Below are 18,521 nucleotides of genomic sequence, written 5' to 3' on the forward strand. Positions count from 1 at the left end.
TTCATACAATATGTCAGGCTTTACAGGTTTACTAATATGAATTGTTTGCAGAAAAATTACCCGTAATAACCGTAGCATAACTATAGTAACCTTATAATATTTCTGTCAGGTTTTACAATTACAGGGTTAATCATATTCTCTTTATTCTCTTTAATCTCTTTATTCTTTATTCATATTCTCTCACAGTAACTATAGTATGTTTTAAAATAAACTATAGCAACCTTATATTCATTTAAGGCACTAAAATATATATACTGTCAGCTATCTCACATATTTTGGCAAAATAGGCCTACAGTCCATTTCATAGTGGTGTTGACAAAAAGCTTCCAGACTGGAAGTTCTGTGACGGTGAAGGCACCGCCTCCGTTCTGTTCTATTATCCCTCCCCTTCCATCCTTTGCTCACATTGCTCTTCCCTTCGGTGGGAAAATTCCTGCTGGAACATCCACGGTGGATTTGAACTCGGGAATTCTATTGGAAAAGCAGGGGTCTGCAACACACGCTGGAGGATTTTCTTTCTTATATTGTTCAGGTATGTGCATGTGCTAATGGATCACGGCATGATAACAGATGCATTGTTGTGAATTATCCGAGCAGCGTTGTCGAGTGACATTCAACACGACAGAAATGTGCACGCAGACGTCGTTTTGGACACGCCAAATAACTTCTCAAATATGCAGTTTACCCGTGAATTGCTACTCTGTTTACCTCGAAGCTGATGTGTTGCTGTTACAAATAGTATCTTGTTGCGTTGAGTCACGTCGTTGAAATGTAGTTGCTTGGTCCTGTGTGAATAAGAACTGTTATGGAGGTTGAAAAGGAAAAGTTTATGGAGGTTTTATTGTCGTTAGCCTTTCTATTACCGTTTTGTTTAAGACTTTATATTAGCATTGTTTATATGGTATTGAAGTAAACAAGTGAGCGAGAACAAAAGGTTGAAATTGACTCGGAGTTCACAAATGCACTCTTTGGAACAAAGTCCACTTCCTCTGCAACCCAGAGTCATTCATTCATGTTCTATGTAACATGTTACAGTCTTAAATGTAACCCAGTGAGTCAAAGCAGTTCAAATGTTGACTTTTGAGGAGTGGAGTTCGTTTAGTTCCTAAAGGCCTCAAATGCAGTTCTCTCCCTCTGTCCAGCTTACAGTACAGATCTTTGTGTCACTGGCTGGCTAATGACAGTAGCGAAACAGGGCTTTTAAGACCATGACATCTGTTTTTCGCAGTTGTAAAACAGGTAAAAAGAAAATAAATAAGGGTTCCTCTACAGTGAAACAGTGTTAATTGGAGGTCACACATGATCCGCAAAGCCACAGGCAGGCTCACTTTTTCCACACTCGAAATAGCAAATCCCTGTCCACAGAGAAATACATTTTGGTGATATATCCCCTAATAGTTGTCAGAGAAGGGTTGTCCGACAAGTTTATAGTTGGCCATGAATATTGATTTGCATTTTAAAAATGCACACATGCACCCGAAAGGATGATTTGTAAATTACATGAAGAAAGACTTGGAGAAATAAGGCATTTATTGCACATTTGGGATCAGATTTTGACATTGATTGGTTTTGTCTCTTGTGTCTATCTTTGTTTTTTTGGATATTTTTTTTTTTAAGGAATGTTCTAGAATCCCACATCTGGAGCAATTTGGTCACCCACAGATGTAGTGAATTCATCTTCTTCCTCTGCATCACTGCATGAAAGGAGGAACAGTCAAGGCCACACTGAGCCTGACCCTGTAGCCGCCCTAACCACGACAATCCCAACTGCAATTGCAATGACCAGCAATGTTGTCAGGACCAGACTGAGCTGAATATAATTAGTCAGTTCCGAGGATGTTTGCTTGGTGCACAAAACGTCTGTGTCTTCAAAATTCCTTCAGAAAAGTTCAGCCAAAATTGAACATTCTGTTATTCTTAATGTCATTTCAAATCTGCAATACTTCATTCTGGGAAACACTTTTTTTTTTTTACATTTTGCAGAATCTTTATGCCGGTCTTTTCCATACATTAAAAGCTCACAGTGGCCACAACTGTTAAGCTCCAAGAAACGACACCAAAAGCATCATAAAAGTAGTGACTCATATTTTCCCAAAATCCTATATTATAAGTCTTTTGAGCCCATATGATAGCTCTGTGTCAGGAACAGATGGAAATTTGTCATTATTCACTGACAGTGTTCCCCTCCAGTGAGTTGTTTATGAATCATCTATTGCGTCAGTCTTAACAACTCGTTGAATCTGAATCGTCACTTAAATTTTGATCTTTTGCACTGACAAACCTAATGTAAGGCTTTAGAATACTTTAGAAACACAAGTTGGTTGTGGACTGATTTATAGTTGTTTTTGTCATTCTTGGAGCTCAACAGGTGTGGTCCTTATACATTGCCATTTTATGAAAAAACATATAAATTAGCTGGATAGAAATAGAAATTGCATGATAAAAAATAGCATTAGATGATGGAACATGTAATCTAAAGGTCAAAGAGCAAGACTGTAAACACTATAAAATATCCAGGCAAGTTTGGAATAACATGAGCATAAGTAATGACAGAATTGTTAATTTAGATGAACTATTCAAGTATAAACAGCACAGAAAACATATATTTTTTTCAAGCTTGCACAGGAACTTTTGATCTTGGCTCAGCAGTGCTTTTGTAATGCAGACCTTTCTGTATTCAGGTGCATCGACTGCCTTCATCAGCCTGATTTAATTACAGGTCTTGTTTTGGTCTGGAGGTCAGACCTGCCAGACTCCCCCTCCCTTTCAACTGTCTACCTGGCTGTGGTGAAATACCTCCGTAAGCCACCGAGCCTCCCTCCTTCTCAAGGAATTCGCTTCACTGATCGTAGCGCACCAAGCATGGAGGCAGCTAGCCAGACAGATGGAAGGTGAAAAAGCATTATTATTGCCCCGTGTCTCTTTTCACTGAAAAGAGAACAACTCACGTGAGTGGTTGCTATGGTGACCACACATTTTCAGACGACTCGGACCCATCTGCTTGCAGCCTCCACGTAGACTGAGGAAACGGGGGAATGAGGGCGGTAGCGATTTTCATAAAGGGTTTTGTGTATGTGCTCCTGTATGCTATATGATTGTGAGAAACTGCTCTCATATGAAACCCACATCCTTGTTTCCGCTTCACAAGCAGTACTTTTGCACATAGGGTAGCTAAATCAAACCATTAATATGGTAATGTATGTTTATTTTATGCAGGTTTTCTGTTTTTGATGCTCTTTTCTCAGAAACGCAGCTTCTGAAGCTTGCGTGTTGAATTGACAGTATAGATGCACACCCATCACTGAACCTCACCTTTAAATTCTCCTTGCTCTCTTTTCTGGTTCCCTGTTTCCTCCTCCTGATTTCATGGGCTGTAATCGGTTGTGATAGTTTTGGAACGCTGGCTTTGGCTGAAGTGTTTCTGTTTCACACAGCTCAGGCCTGTGCAAACAGAACTAAATGGCTACAGGAGATCTACTCCTCCTAAATGATCGAAATACAAACTCTGTGTTAGCAGATCAGCAGGAAACCGAAAAGCGGTCGTCGAAGTATAGATCATTGACGTACAATCTGACAGCCTCACACTCCCACCGTGATAATTACGGCCAACTCTTGAGGTCTGTGCAACCGCAGAACTTCTATGCCGCCTCTTGACAATCCATAGCAACTGATACAGTTTCACATTCTCTGGCTGTTTTATAAAATCATGTTGAGGGTCAGGATTTATCAGTGGAAGCCCCTAATTGGAAGTGGCAGCTGAGCTCATGGTTAGCATTTCTGTGATGTGATATGTGTTGGTGTGATTGGTGCAAGTGTGCTGTTGGAGCCTCAAACGTTTGTGAAATTTTTTTTTTGCTCTACAGCTGCACTTTATTTTTCTGCGTATTTGATTAAAAGGGATCGTACAACCAGTTAGTACAACTTCATTCATCTTCGGAACACAAATTAAGATATTTTTTATGAAATCTGAGAGCTTTCTGACCCTCCATAGACAGCAAGGGAACTATGCATGTACTCTTGTGAAATACATCATGGTACTTTCATGGATGGCTGTGGATTGACCCGGAAGAGAAGAAAACATTGAATAAAGTTATTTTTGTTTTCTTTGCGCACAAAAACTTTCTGTTTCTTAACCGTGGTAGTTCCCTCGCTGTCTATGGAGGGTCAGAAAGCTCTTGGATTTCATAAAAAATATGTTAATTTGCATTCTGAAGATGAACAAAGGTCTGAAACATGTGGAACGACATGAGGTTGAGTAATTAATGACAGAATTTCCATTTTTGGGTGAACTATATCCCTTTAAATTGGAACACATTCTACCCGCAGCGAGACAACAATGCGTGATTAGCACTTTTGAAAGTTTATTGGTTGAAAAACATCTGCTAAGTCAGTTTTAAATTGTACCATGGTGTGCTTGCCATGGAGAAGCGGTTTTGTTCAAATATATATATTTTTTAAGAATTTTTATTTTTTTAAACAGAGATTATTTCAAACAACTTCAGTATTGTTTTAGTAAGAATTTTTTTTTTTTTTTTTTACATTGAGAGACCAGCAGTTGCACACCATATTTGTGTATGGGATTTTCGAGCATTGGATTTATTCATTGTCTGCAGTTTCATTCCGTTAAAATAAAAATGTCCTCAAAATCATCTATAAATGATTGGTCTCCTACATTTGAAGCATTGTATATTTCAAGATATTAAATCTGTTCCACAAGTGTTTGATGATATTTTTCTTAACAATAATACCAGAAAATGTGGATGTTTTAAAGGAAAGAGCCTTAGAATTCCTAAATCAGAATGGCTTTTTGTTGGGAAGTGACTGGCTTTAGTATTCGATATCCATGGAATGGGAGGATAAATTCTGTCAGCTCTGAATTTGATGCATGGGATTTGGATTAGGACCTGCGATAAGAAACACTGCATTCTCACATATTGTCGCCAGATACCTGAACTCTCTGTTTTTCTTTCTCTTTTTCCACCGTAATTTATGTGTGTGGGATTGGAGAATAAATGTTCTATTAAGAATTGCCTCATTCATGCGTGAAGAGTGTTGTGTCCTGTTATGAACCGGCACTTGTGTTAATAATTGCACCAATATTCTTCCCTCATTACAGTTTTATGCCCCATATCACTGGTGACGTTTTGACATATTGCAATAGTCACAGATTTTACATTGGTCTGCAAACTCTTCATATAAGCACTGAGCAAGCGTACTGTGTTTGCACACAGCTAATGTTTTGTCAGCCTTTCCTTTTTTCAAAAGTTTCTGTTCTCTTGTCATTTCTTCAGCTGTGTCTCTGCACTGTATATTATGGTGGTGACCTCAGTGCTATAGTTAAGCCTGGTCAAGACCACACTAGCTGTTCAGAAAGACATGTGGTAAAAGCAGTTGTTTGCGAGAGTGGAAACTTCATCGTTTTGTTTGACATGCAGCTCCTTGCACGTTATTTTATTACAAGCTCTCGATAAGACTGTAAATCCATGTTAATGGGGCAAAAAACCTCTAAAAGCTGATTGTGTATTTCTGATTGCTGTTGTTTACCTGGACCCCTGTGTGCTGTATTGCAGGCATTCTCGATAAAGATCTTTGGCATTTTGAAGTTGGAGCTGCAGGAAGGAAGTCTGATAGAATGGGGGTTACAGTCAAAAGGATGTTGTCTCAAGGAACCATGATGACCCCCCTTACTCTCCTTACTGTAGAAACAACTGTTCATGCCGGCTTCAGAGTGCTTATAAGTCACCTTTTGGCCCTACAGCAGGGGCCAGTCCAGCTGGGATTAAATGCGCTACATCATTGGATATTCTGTGCCTTCCTGTGGCCAATTATCTTGCACCCCGGGCCCATAAGCAATCTGCCAGATGCACCATAGCAGTGGTCTGTGGCTTTGAGAGGGAAGGGCTGCGGTATACAGTCTATGAATGGTTATTAGAGAGGGCCCTCTCTGAGTCCACCCATGCCTACGTAGAGATTTGCTGCTTGACCTGCATTTAGACTGCAACCAGAATTGGGTCCCTCAAAGCCTGTAACATTCAAGCATTTGGATGTGTCTCGATGAAACACTGAGAATCCAAAACATTCAGACCACTTCAAGTAACTTTAATAGGATAATTTACCCCAAAATTCTTTGACCCGAGAACCCAAAAGATGCTATTTTGAAGAACTTTTTGACCATTTTGAAAATGTCAATGGGGTCCAAAATAACAACTTTCATTGCATTTTTCAAAACGGTCAAAAAAACTGTTGAAAGGTTCTTCAAAATGTCTTTTGTGTTCCACAAAGTTCAAGTGCAAACCTGAACCATACATTTTACACACATTCTTTAATGTTTTTGCCAGATTTTCAGTATGATTATCATACTTTAAGAGGGTTTTGAAGGCTTCGGCCTTGACTGGATGATATCTGGCATGGGACAGGCAGATATTGCGCACGCTCATAAATGTTACAACACTTTTGTATTGTTCCATTGCACTGTTGAGCGCAGATGAGAAAACCAAGACAAGGCTTTATTTTGTGCTGGCGTCAGCCCTAAGTTTAATAGTTGTGTTAGAGGGGCTGTTTCTTTAGATACAATCATCTTGAAGCCCCAGAGGTGTCTTCGGATTTCTTTTCACTTGCTTTGTGGTCGACTGGGTTAAAGCCAGCTGTCCGTTGAGATCACCATTGCATTTGCTTGGCAGGAAGGCGTTTCGATTGTGATTCCCACTGAACCGGACCTCACAGACGATGATTTATGTTAACTATCATGTGAGATTCAAAAAGACAAAGTTGCTCTGTCTCTCCGTTGTTGAGTGGAATGAGGCTTTTTCACAAGCTTGGCAATTTCGTGATAAAACCTTTCCTCTTGGGAGCGCACATCACCCTCTCTGGTCTTGTAGTTTCTCCTATGTTAGGCTATTAGCTGACATATTTACAGTGCCTTTATGGCTAGTCACTGATGCAATGCAGTCAGTGTTGATTAGTCATGTCAGCACATGAGACTATAGAGTTTAGGTTGACTGGAAAAGTTACATATTCATGCCTGAGAGTTTATTGCACATATTATGTTTAATTAACAAAGTGTCTGTCCTATATTCTAAAGATTTTTCTAGAATAAGACCCAAGATGGATCCTCTGGGTCAGTTCACCCAAAAATGGGGAGTCTGTCATCATTTACTTGGCCTCATTCCAAAATCATAATACTTTGGTTCTTCTTCTAAACAAACATTAAGATATTTTTTATAAAATCTGAAGGACGTGTTTCTCATTTTTTTAATTTGATTCAATGCTTTGAAAAGAGATCACAAAATAAATCCATGAATAAAGTGGTTTAATTGAAACATGATCGTTTTATATCATGAACAGATTTAATAAAAATAAAAAAATTACATGAGCTGAACTGTACTTGGTTTATGTCTAGAACAAACCTCACCTGGTTCCCATTAACCATATTTGATGTGATTTGATCAATATATCCATATTTACATTGATCAGTATTATTTATGTGTTATGAAAGGCTAAATTTAATCTGTTCATCATTTAATCAGGTCTCTTCTGAAGTTATGGATTTATTTTATGGTCTCTTTTAAGAGCTCTTTTGAATTATGAGAGTTCTGGGTGAATAGATTTTAAATGGAGGGACAGAAATCTCTCTGGTTTTATTAAAAACATTTTCATTTGTTTCAAAGATGAACAAAAGTCTTTAGGCTTTAAAACAGCTGAATTTTTGTTTTTGGGTGAACTATTCCTTTAAGTAAGGAAAAAGCATTGTCAGTCGGAGAGCTGTCCCCTCGGTGAGGGGTTTTTCCCTGGATGTGTTGTCAGAGGATGATGGACTTTGCTTATGTGCTCAAGTTTTGTGTCTGTTTTGACTGGTTTGTCCCCATAAACTTTACATTTCAAATCGTGATGTGACCTCCAACCTGCTGCTCCGTCTGAACAATTAATCTGATTGGTCGGTTAAACAGTCTGCCTTATGTTTTATCATTTTCCACTTTCCACTATTTAAACACCAAAGTGGCTAGAAACACTGTGCTCCTTCTGTCTAAAATTAACATGCGTTATGGCTGTGTTTATAGCGCTCTGTCCTTTAATCAAAGGAAAGTATGTGAGAGAAATGGGGGTGTTTGTTTTCTTTCAGGCGGATGGGTTCTCCTGATGGCTTTTGTGTTCTCTGGCTGAACCACAGTCTCTTTTTTTCTCTCCATTCATATCCAGAGCTCACTTCAAATGCTGAATGATTATTAAGACTGTGCAAGTTAATATACCTCTATATTATCTTGTATTATATTTAAATGACCTTAAATAACAAAATTGTCTCAATATGTCTGCATTTGAAATACATTTCAGTATAGCCTTACAATATTTATAGTTCATGTAGTATTTTGAAGGTATTATTTAGATCTTTTTACCTACCACAGGCATCAAGTGGAGGTCTTTTTGTGTTGTGCGTGTGTGTGGGTGTGCGCTGTTGTGGTGTATCATGTTCCTCATCTGATCCTCATTAGTGGCAGGGAACATAAGGAGTCTGTCTGTGGGACCGTAGACGGTCTCATCCTCTCTGCTTTTGTCTTAGCCTTAGTTCCAACAAAGAGTGACTGGGACCCAAGCAGATGGCCTTTATAATCCTCTGCATTGCTTTGAGTGTCAATTGTTAGTCACTTTGTTTTCATGAGTGTGAAACAGTAAGAGAGGTCAAAAAGCCTCTTTTGTGTCCACTCTTTTGAATCCAGACAGTTTGACTCAACCTGAGGGGTCATGAGCGTTGGCAGATCTGCCTCAAACCAGGATGTTGTAGGATGTTGTTTTGCTGTAAACTTTATTATGAGCTTAAAGCGTTAGTTCACTTAAAAATGAAAATTCTGTTGTCATTTACTCACTCTCATGTGGTTCCAACCTGTTTGACTTTAGTTTGTGTAACACAAAAGGCGAATAATGTTTGCAACCAATCTTATTGGTGACCTTTTAATTTCCATAAGATATCTTAATTTACATTCCACTGAAAAAAAGTAATACAGGTTTTGAACAACATGAGGATGAGTAAATGATAACAGAATGTTAATTTTTTTTAGTTGAACTGTCCCTTTAAGAAGCACCTTGTCTGCTTTGATTTTAGACAGATGCAGAGATCTCAGCACTTTTGCTGCTAGAGTAAGCAGCTCAATGATATCACCTCTCTCTCAGGCCCTCATTCTGAGGCAGATCTATGCTTGTGAATAAGTAATGGCCATCGGACACTAGTGGAGATCGCCAGACAGCCACCAGCTTTGCAACTTGACTTCATCCTGAATTCTGGCATCCATTACTCACCTTCAGGTGTTCCCAAACCTGCATGGAATACAGAAGATTCATTTGTAAAGAATATCTTTGCTATTTGATGTGTTGTCGTAAAGAATTGGCTTATGCATAGCCAATCTGAAGGCCATTTCCAAGCAGTCAGATGTATAGTCACTCAGATCTGAAGTACAGAGTGACTGATGGCTCAAAATCAATAGCTAGCCTACTGTGTCGAATGTAAATCACTCGTCAGTCCAGTTAAATGTCAGCTGAGTCTAATTATGGTGTTCTCTGTGTCCATCACATCAGCTTCAGCACTTGCACTGCAGGAATTTAACAAGTTTAGCCCAAGGACAGGTTCAGAATCTCATGTGTTAATTAGTCTATGCTCAGTGTCCTCATCAGTCTCTATTTAGAACTGTGGCAAAGCAGCAGGGGCACATTATAAACCTTATCAGCCTGGCTCATGAATATTAAGTAAAAATTCTGGGTGCTAGCCAAATTAGGATTACTGCTTACCGACTGTGCATTTGTTCATTGCCAATAAAACAGTTTTGCAAAAGCTTGTGATTGATCTCAAAGCTGTCTTTAATTAGGCATGCTAATTTATGTTCATTGCTACTGAGCAGGACAAACAAAGTTCTAAAAATATAGTAATTATTGTTAGGGTTGGGTTAAAAATATAGATAGATTTTTCTCTTTTTAATTGAGTCACAATTTAATGTACTGATATTGATTCATGAATAGAGATGCACCGTTCTACTGGCAAGGGACTGGAATTAGCCGATTTTCCACATAATGGCCAGAGTGAGTGTGTGAGAGAGACTCATGCAGAAATCAAAACAAATAAGCAAAACCGCACACACGGAACGTTATAGATGCATACTGCTGTAAAAAAAAAAGTTTAATACATAATTTAGATAAGCAATCTTACATGACCAAGATGTTTCCCCGAATATCAACAATTGCAATGTGATAATTGATTTAATAGCCTACAATAGTAGTTTATTAAACAAGAAGTAAAAATTTTGTGACTTACATTTTAGACACCATAATGACTTGATTTCATTGGAATGGTAGCAACTCTACAGTTTCATATTATTCTAACTGAATTAATTGAATTTGAAACAATGTAAGAATTTGATGTGAAAGATGACACATTTATTTGACACAAGGTTAGAGGAAAAAATTACCATTTGTAAACATTGAGGGAAATTACATCTCTTTTGCTATATATAGCATCTAATTTTCTAGGGCTGTTCAATTCAAGGGATGTGATTATCATGCGCATCTCATCAGTAAATCTGAAAATCACCTGCATTGTGATTTGCCGAATACCTCAAATGTGTTGCCCCTTAACATACTGTGGTGCCGTCTCCTGGCACAACCAAAAAAAACAGTAAAACCCATTACAAATTAATCATTTGTTGCATAATTAACATAATTAATGACTATAATGACTTATACTCATAGACAGTAAAAGAAATGGACACAGCGACCCCATTGGAACTCAATTGAGACAAGTGAAGCCCATTTTTAGCTATTTTTAGCACTTCCTTTTCTGATGCGCAGACTCAAAGTAAGCTTGATGACGTCAGCAACCTGTCTGACAGATGTAAATCTTCTAGTAGCTGTGCGTGCAAACTGCCATCGTTAATCTTGCAGAGACGGCCAGCTTGAGCGGGGAGTTCTTTGGCGTGAGTGAGCAGGAGTAAGTATTCTGATTATTTTGTATAGTATTTTAAAATGTAACGCCAGTACGCCATATTAAGTTAATTGCCTGTGAGCTTCTCCTCCTGTCTGTACGGTAATTTCTCTACTGTGCGACAGAGAGTCGAGTGGTTATGACGCAATCGTTAGCCTATTTTTACAAAAACTGTTTCTACGGGGCCATAATATAACATAGAAGGTAATGGAGCCCTTTATACATTGTCGTGTATGTTTAGAATGAATGGGAGGTCAATGGGATGCTAACGCAAGTGAAGTTCTGCTACAAGATGGCGGCACGCAGCCGACTTCAACTTCCGGTCGACTTCCTTGCCGCCTGCTTATACTATGTTTTTACGCATTGTGTTCTGTATCACGCTGCGTAAACATAAAACCATGTTGGCATTTGTGATCGGAGAAACTACAACAAACAACATGCGCTACACTACACTGCTCAAAACTTGCGTTTGTATTATCAGTGGCAAATCCTTTCAATATAATAACATTCTTACAGACTGTAACATAGACATAGACTTGGGGGCATGTTTAAATGATGAATTTCATAAAACTGACACTTCAGACTTGTTTTGTGGTCCAGGGTCACATATCTCTTTGGCTTGAGACTTCAGTATTTGCAACTTTACAGATCTTCTTTATGCACCAAGAGCTGGAAACACTCCAAAGAGAAAGGATAAAATGTAAATCGCATCATATGATCCATTCAATAACATGTTTTTACTCATTAGTCGAGTGTTTGAAATAAATCCTTCTGTGAGATTATGTGGCTTTTTAAACCGAATAAGGCATGCAACATATTTATTAACCGGTGGTAAAGGCTATGTCGATTAGCATTGCATTATAGATAACCTTTATTATAATGAAAATTATAATAATAAGAACTCTGATAAACCATATAGTGCCATAGTTGTGTTTATTAGTCACGTTCAATCAATGAAAGCATTTAAATCTTATGTTTATTCAGCAACCACTATAGGGATTTCCTGGGTTTCTTCTGCGAGGTGTATTTGGAGTTTCAGCACGAGAGCCTTTGGATGGAGATTCACTACTGATCAAGAACTGTGCATCACTGAAAGATATGCATGACAATAGTAGCTTTTGTCTAATCACAATTTCTATTTATCGTGCAGCCCAATCTCAGACTCCGATTCAGGAAATCTGCACAAAATCTTTCTAATGTACCCTTGATTTACATTTGAATTCCCTCAATATTCATGACGTGTGTGTGTGTGTGTGTGTGTGTGTGTGTGCTGCGACGGTCTTCTGCTCACCAGACACATTCCTTTGACTTATGTTTTGACTTTTTTTTAATTGGGCCCTTTCAGCTTTCAGACTTTTCACTGCAGTTTTTGCCTCTCAGGCTTCATAGTGTTTGATAACCCAAACCAGTCTCACACTTTTATTTGTTCAGTCACGGTGATGAAAAATGTGTTTGTAGTCTGAGGGATCCAACTCGTTACTTTGATTGTGTTTGATGGTTTCATTAAGGTAGCTGATTTTCTGTCTGGAATGAGGAATTTCATCTGACTCATTTCGAGTAGTTTGATCTACTGTTATTGGACTTGAGAAGAGATTCTCAAACTCTATAATGCTTTCCCTGAAGCTGCTTTGAAGAGGATGAGCCCGGGGCGTTTTTGGAACGGCATATTTGGCTTCACTTTTAGCTCAGTTTTAGAAAACCGTAGAGAACACGAGGATCAGCTTTGCTCTTACACCCACTGATTGGTGTGGTCCTGTAGGAGCTGAATGTTTTCCTTGGTGTGTTGTAACTACTTTAGTATGTATGTGTGGGTTTGAGGACTGTGTATATATTTGCATTTGTCATTGAGTCATTGTTGAAGAATGCACCGTGTGTCCTAGACTGATACCTGAAACCTGGAGTCCGAAGAAACCCAATGATTTTCTGTTGACACTGAGGAGCCAATATATGATGGGATTAATAAATCTGGACAGGGTTGATGAGCGAGAACTAATGGTCCCATAATGATGCCTTTTATGAGATGACTTTGGAAAGCAATATCACAGTTGAACTGGGAACTTGTCCCAACCGTAGCACACACCAGGCCTGCACAGTTGAAGAGGAAGTGGTTTCCTTTTGGCCTTTGATATGGCCTCGTTGGTCAAAGGCACTTTAGTCAAGCAGAGCCATAGTAAAAAGATTTTTCTTTTTTTTTCTTTTTGGGTGGAGCCGTATGGAGTTGTTTTACACTTACTCTGCAGTTTTCTTTCACGTTTATTAGTAAAAGACAAGCACAGAAGAATAACTGATCTTTGTTGTGACAACTTGATTATTTCTAGGAGTTGAAGGCTGAAAAGACCAGTCTGCTTAATTTCCAGGCTGGTTTATTTAGTTTATAGTTAATTATATTGTAAATCATATTTTATATATATATTTTTTGGGTTTGCTCTGCTTTGTGTTGTTGTTGTGTTTTTTGTTTTGCTTTTTTTATTATTATTACTTTTTAGAACCATTCTTGTTGTTGTTATTATTATTAATTTAGTTTTGCTGAATCAGTAAGAAAATATTGTTTTTAATTAATTATATGTAGACAAGGTTCTTTCCAGATTGTATTGCTGATTGAGAATACATTGTTAAAATGTAATCCATTTCAGAGATTCTGTTTTTGATCATGTTATTCTGTTCTGTTGTAGTAATCTTGATTTCTTGTGAATTTGTACATGTCCTGCTATGGCAGTGTTTTACAGTACATTGAACTCTGAAATGGTCATATTGGCTTACATGTCTGTTCCCTTTTAAGTGCAAAACTACACTGGGATTTATCACTTAAATGTGCTTATGTTACTGATCCTGCTCTGTAGTGTCTCTGTAGTGGTTTGGACTCATTCATAGACTTGTTTGTATGTTTGCATTGTGACCAAACTCTGTAAACACTGCAGAACATCACGGGTGTTTTATTTGATTCTTCAAGAAGAGTTTGGGTCTACTTTTTGTAATTCATGGGTTGAATGCAAAGCTTTGTTTACAGCATGTTTTTTGTCTTGAAAATGCATGCTAAAGAATGATGGAGTTATTCTGTTTGATGTTTATAGATGTTTTATTTTCAAAGCTGAATTTTCAAATTGAATCATAGGTCATATGTAGATGAGAGAGAGGAATCCAGAGCATGTGCTATGAAATTAAACTAAGAAACTTTTTCAACCCACCTGCGTTCTTCAACAACTTACTTGCATGTTTATGTAAACCCAACTTAATCATGGAGGATGCAGCAACAATAATTGGTGTGGAAATGATTTGGATCTTTGCTTGTAGAGCTCTAGTCTACATTCTCTCTCTTGCTGGAAAACGCAGCAGTCTTCAAATGGGAGCAATTCACATCCACACCCCTTGATAGCTGTTCAGATCTCTGCCTTGTTTCACAAGGACATGAATTATGGAGTAATTTGGGTCTCTGCCAGCCACATCCATGCACACTGTGACATTCAAAAGTCTTTTTGTTCATAGCAAACTAATGAACTGGCAGCTAGTTTATAGGAATTTGTTCTCACAAACTGTCGACCCCTGATGTTTATTAATGACACGCAAAATGGACTAGCCATATTTTAGAGGTACTCTCATTCTAGGAAAGGGCATTTAATAGCTGGAGGGTCTACTGGCTTTTAGCTTTCACCTGGATTCCAAGTAAGACATGTTTGGATGAGTGGATTGACAGAAAAGTCAAAGAAGAGACTAGGGCTGAAACGATAAGTCGACATGATCAGCAAAAAACAAAAAATTGTTGTCTAGGAGTCGTTTTATCTCATATGACCCAATGTAAGAGCCTGTAATAATGTGGTTTGACCCAAAACTGTATTTCAGCCCTCCCGGATGCAATTCAAGAGAAGAAGACAGTGCTTCAGAGCGGAACCTGCGGCTGCTGTGTGCCATTTGAAAGTGATGGGACATACAGCCAAGTATGGTGAGCCATACTTGGAATTTGTGCTCTGCATTTAACTCAGCCAAAGTTCTCTCTCTCACACAAACACACACACACACACACACACACACACACAGTGAACGTACACCTGGAGCAGTGGGCAGCTATTTATGCTGCAGTGCCCAGGGAGCATTGGGGGTTCTGTGCCTTGCTCAAGGGCTGATCAGTCGTGGTATTGAGGGTGGAGAGAGTGCTGTACATTCACTCCCCCCACCTACAATTCTTGCTGACCCGAGACTCAAAATCGCAACCTTTGGATTAAACTTGTGCTGTGCACTTTCGTCTCAATAACGAAATAAACACAACAAAAACTGACCGCGGTGTGAAAGCAGCAGTCTAAAATGCATCTGATTACAGCAATGTGGATGTTTGCAAAAGTTCTGCAGTTCGGTAACGTTACTCCAGTGAAGTCATGTCTAGTTATTTATATAATGTTAGTACTTCATGCAATATATAGTCTTAAATCAAGCAGCTTTACATTATTAAACAGAGTCAGTGTTGCCTTCAGTTAGAATTACAACTGTTTTTCTGTTATAAAGCAGCTCTCCAGTGTGAAGCTAGCTAATGATAAAATATTTTTATTAGTGGGAAAAATTATTATATAATTAAAGGGATAATTTGGTTTGTAGAGATCAAAATTTGATCTAGCTCAGGACTGTTTTGATTATCATAACCCTGTCAGGTACCTTTAGAGAGATTTTGTTGTGAAGGTTGGGCTTGAATAAAGTAGTTTATCTGAAAATAAAGCATCTCATCCCTTACCTTTATTTTGTTTCGTATCCATATGACTTACAAAAGAAGATGTTAGGCAGAATGATGCCATTCAGTGACTTTTTCTAAATGATGAATGAGAGTTTATTTGTCTGTCATCTCATTTGGTGCCAAAAAGGGGTGTAAGAAAATATTGATACACGTGAGTATCATGATATTTTGTATGGCGATACTGTATTGATTCTCAAAAATGGAATATCATTTAATATAATTACATACAATTTTCAAAAGCTAAGGTAATTACCTTTTGTTTATGTTACTATATATATATATATATATATATAAACTCAATTTAACTAATTGCAAAAGCTGAATAATTAGTCAAAGTCTACTGATTAATCAGTGGAATAATACCATTTAATATCATAGACATTTGTAGCTAAGCTCCTTTCACATTGCATAGAGTATTATTCGAATCTTATGTTTTCCGATGTGGCACAGTGTCATTTGTTTGAACAGCAAATATTTTTTCAGGTATGTTGAAAAAAAACATTAAGATGTCTTTATCAAGTTTATTGAGGACTAACAACTAAAGCTATCAAATATACACACACCAGATAGTGTGAATATTGTTTTGGCATATCAAATGGATAATTAGACTATATGATTAACACACTGGCCTACAGCCAGTTGAAATGAAGCCAAGAATTAAAGTGAAAATGTGACCTCTAAATGACTTCGCAGTGAGATCTGAAAACCAATGCCTCATCAGTTCACTAAACCATGAAAGTGCTTTTATGGGAGTAATGTGGGAAGTGACATGGATAATATGAAGAGATGAGGTCACACAGAGATGATTTGGCAGTGATATTATTGAAGACCAGAAGATTTATAGTGGGAAATTTGAGATGGATTGAAGAGCATGTTGATCTCTGAACCGGCCTTCTGAAAGATAGACTGCACTGCATGTCTTTCCTATGCTTCTGAAGAAAACTGTTTTGTGGTTTTTAATTCTCATTTGAGCAAACAACAAAGAACTCATTCGTTGAATCAGCCAGTGATTGAGGTTTTGTAGTGCTGATGAGTTTAAAACACTCTTGAACTCTGTCATGGATGAGGCTGATGTGTTCTTTGAGTACAGATATGAATAACTGGTGATAAAAATGATAAATTGTGGTTTTGTCACCCTTAGTGACAAAAAAAATGCTTTCTGACAGGAAACGCATGGTTAGTGTGACATGCTTTTTTACTAAGATTTAGAGAAATGGTTATTTTTTTCAAAATAAGATGGTGCTTTTGTTAATCAAAATCATGAATTAAACCAAGTATATGGAAATGTAATTTAGGTTTTGGCAAGGCTTGAAAAATTTTGCATTACTACAACAACACAAGGAACAGGAAATATTGCAGAAACCGTTTTGTTTTCATGAAACTTTTAGATCATAATTGTAGAAACTTTGCAGAACATAATAATCAGTCACATCATAAGACATTTCAGGGTTTAGTCTATAATTTAACAAACTCTACTGTGTTTTTATATAGAATAACTTGCCAACTGTATGATTTTCATGTCTTGTTTGCTAAGGTTTTAACTTTTCGTGCTCCGTCAATGTCAAACCTCCCAAACATGTTGCTTCTTGCTCTGAAACCACACTGCATAGCATCCAACTGAACTTTCTGCCCAAGATCAGCAGTTTTGCAGTGAACAGTGATCAATAGTTAAAGAGCATTTTAATTAAGTTATAGATCCATTCGGTTGTAGAATTGCTTCAATTTAGAAGTTCTCCTTCTACTTTTGTATTCTCTCTAATTGTATTAGTGCTTCTAAACTGAGCATTTCTAGAATGCAGCATGCTTTCTTACATCTTTATTTCTGGTCTTGGCCTTGTTATTTCAGACTGCTGTCTCTAGCTCCACTTTCAGCTTTTTGTCTGTAGCTATTTCATGCATCATATGGTTGCAGAAATGTAACACTGCCTTCCTTGCTGTGAAGAAAGACTGATCTGCTCATGATAATGGAAAACTGCCTCAGAGGAGCAGACCGAAGTCACATGGTCAAGCTGAAGGAAGTTTTTCGTCACGGGTCTGAGGTGGCCACAGAGAAACAGGCGTTAAACTGCTTCAGCCTTTTGTTTTGGTTTGCGTGTTTATGACCTGGTTCTGATCAGCACAGAAATTGATCTGCTAGCTCCCCTAGAGAGTCGGCCGATTAAATGGGATTAATTTGTCACACACTGCGTAATATGTTACAAATTAACGTCCGCTTTTTTGTTATTTTAGTTTACATCTCCCAGCGCACAAGTAGTAACTTATCTCAGCGTGTCTGACTCTCACACAGTGTTTTGTCCTTTTACTCTTGGTTTCACAGGATGTTTATAAATCAAGCATCCTGTCTTTGAACCCTGGATGAGCAAGGGGGCTAAAAAGACATGGACGTAGACCAATTCGCTGAGCTGTAAATAAGTGTATAGTATATTTCATTAGTGGCAGAAAGAATCCAATTCAGCAGAGAAGCGTCCTCTGCCATCTGCCCCTTCAACAAAGCTTTCTCTCTTCCCCCTCCTCCAGCTGTCTTTTCTTCCTGTGTTTCTGTCCCATTTCCTCTCTGTCTTCCTCAACTCTTTGCCCTCTGCCGCAGCTTCTTTTCATACCTTTCCTCCCTTTCTTTGTCTGTCTGCATTATTCAGTCTGGCTTGGATTATTCCAGTCCATTTTCATTTGACATTCTCCAGGATTCTTATCGCGCACGTGAATCTGTCTGCCTTTAACATCTGATCCTTATTAAACTGCATCAATGTACACACTCCATATTACCGGCGATATAAGACTGAGCACCATTAGCCGTGATAAGAAGAATGCGCTGTTCTTTGAGTCACATACCCTGTTTTCATCTTG

At 38.1% G+C, this 18,521-nt stretch overlaps 1 protein-coding gene across 2 annotated transcripts in view; it reads left to right on the forward strand.

Moving 5' to 3' along the window:
• Positions 1-371: 371 nt before the first annotated feature.
• Positions 372-18,521, forward strand: part of ccdc102a (coiled-coil domain containing 102A) — a 56,638-nt gene continuing 38,488 nt past the window's right edge. The window contains exons 1-2 of one of the 2 annotated variants that reach the window (XM_026211873.1): positions 372-532; positions 14,798-14,897. The gene's annotated coding sequence lies outside the window, so the exon portion shown is untranslated. The remainder of the gene's footprint in view (positions 533-14,797; positions 14,898-18,521) is intronic. The other variant, XM_026211872.1, reaches the window with a different exon arrangement.

Source organism: Carassius auratus, chromosome 30 (genome assembly GCF_003368295.1).
Source record: "Carassius auratus strain Wakin chromosome 30, ASM336829v1, whole genome shotgun sequence".
NCBI lineage: Eukaryota > Metazoa > Chordata > Actinopteri > Cypriniformes > Cyprinidae > Carassius > Carassius auratus.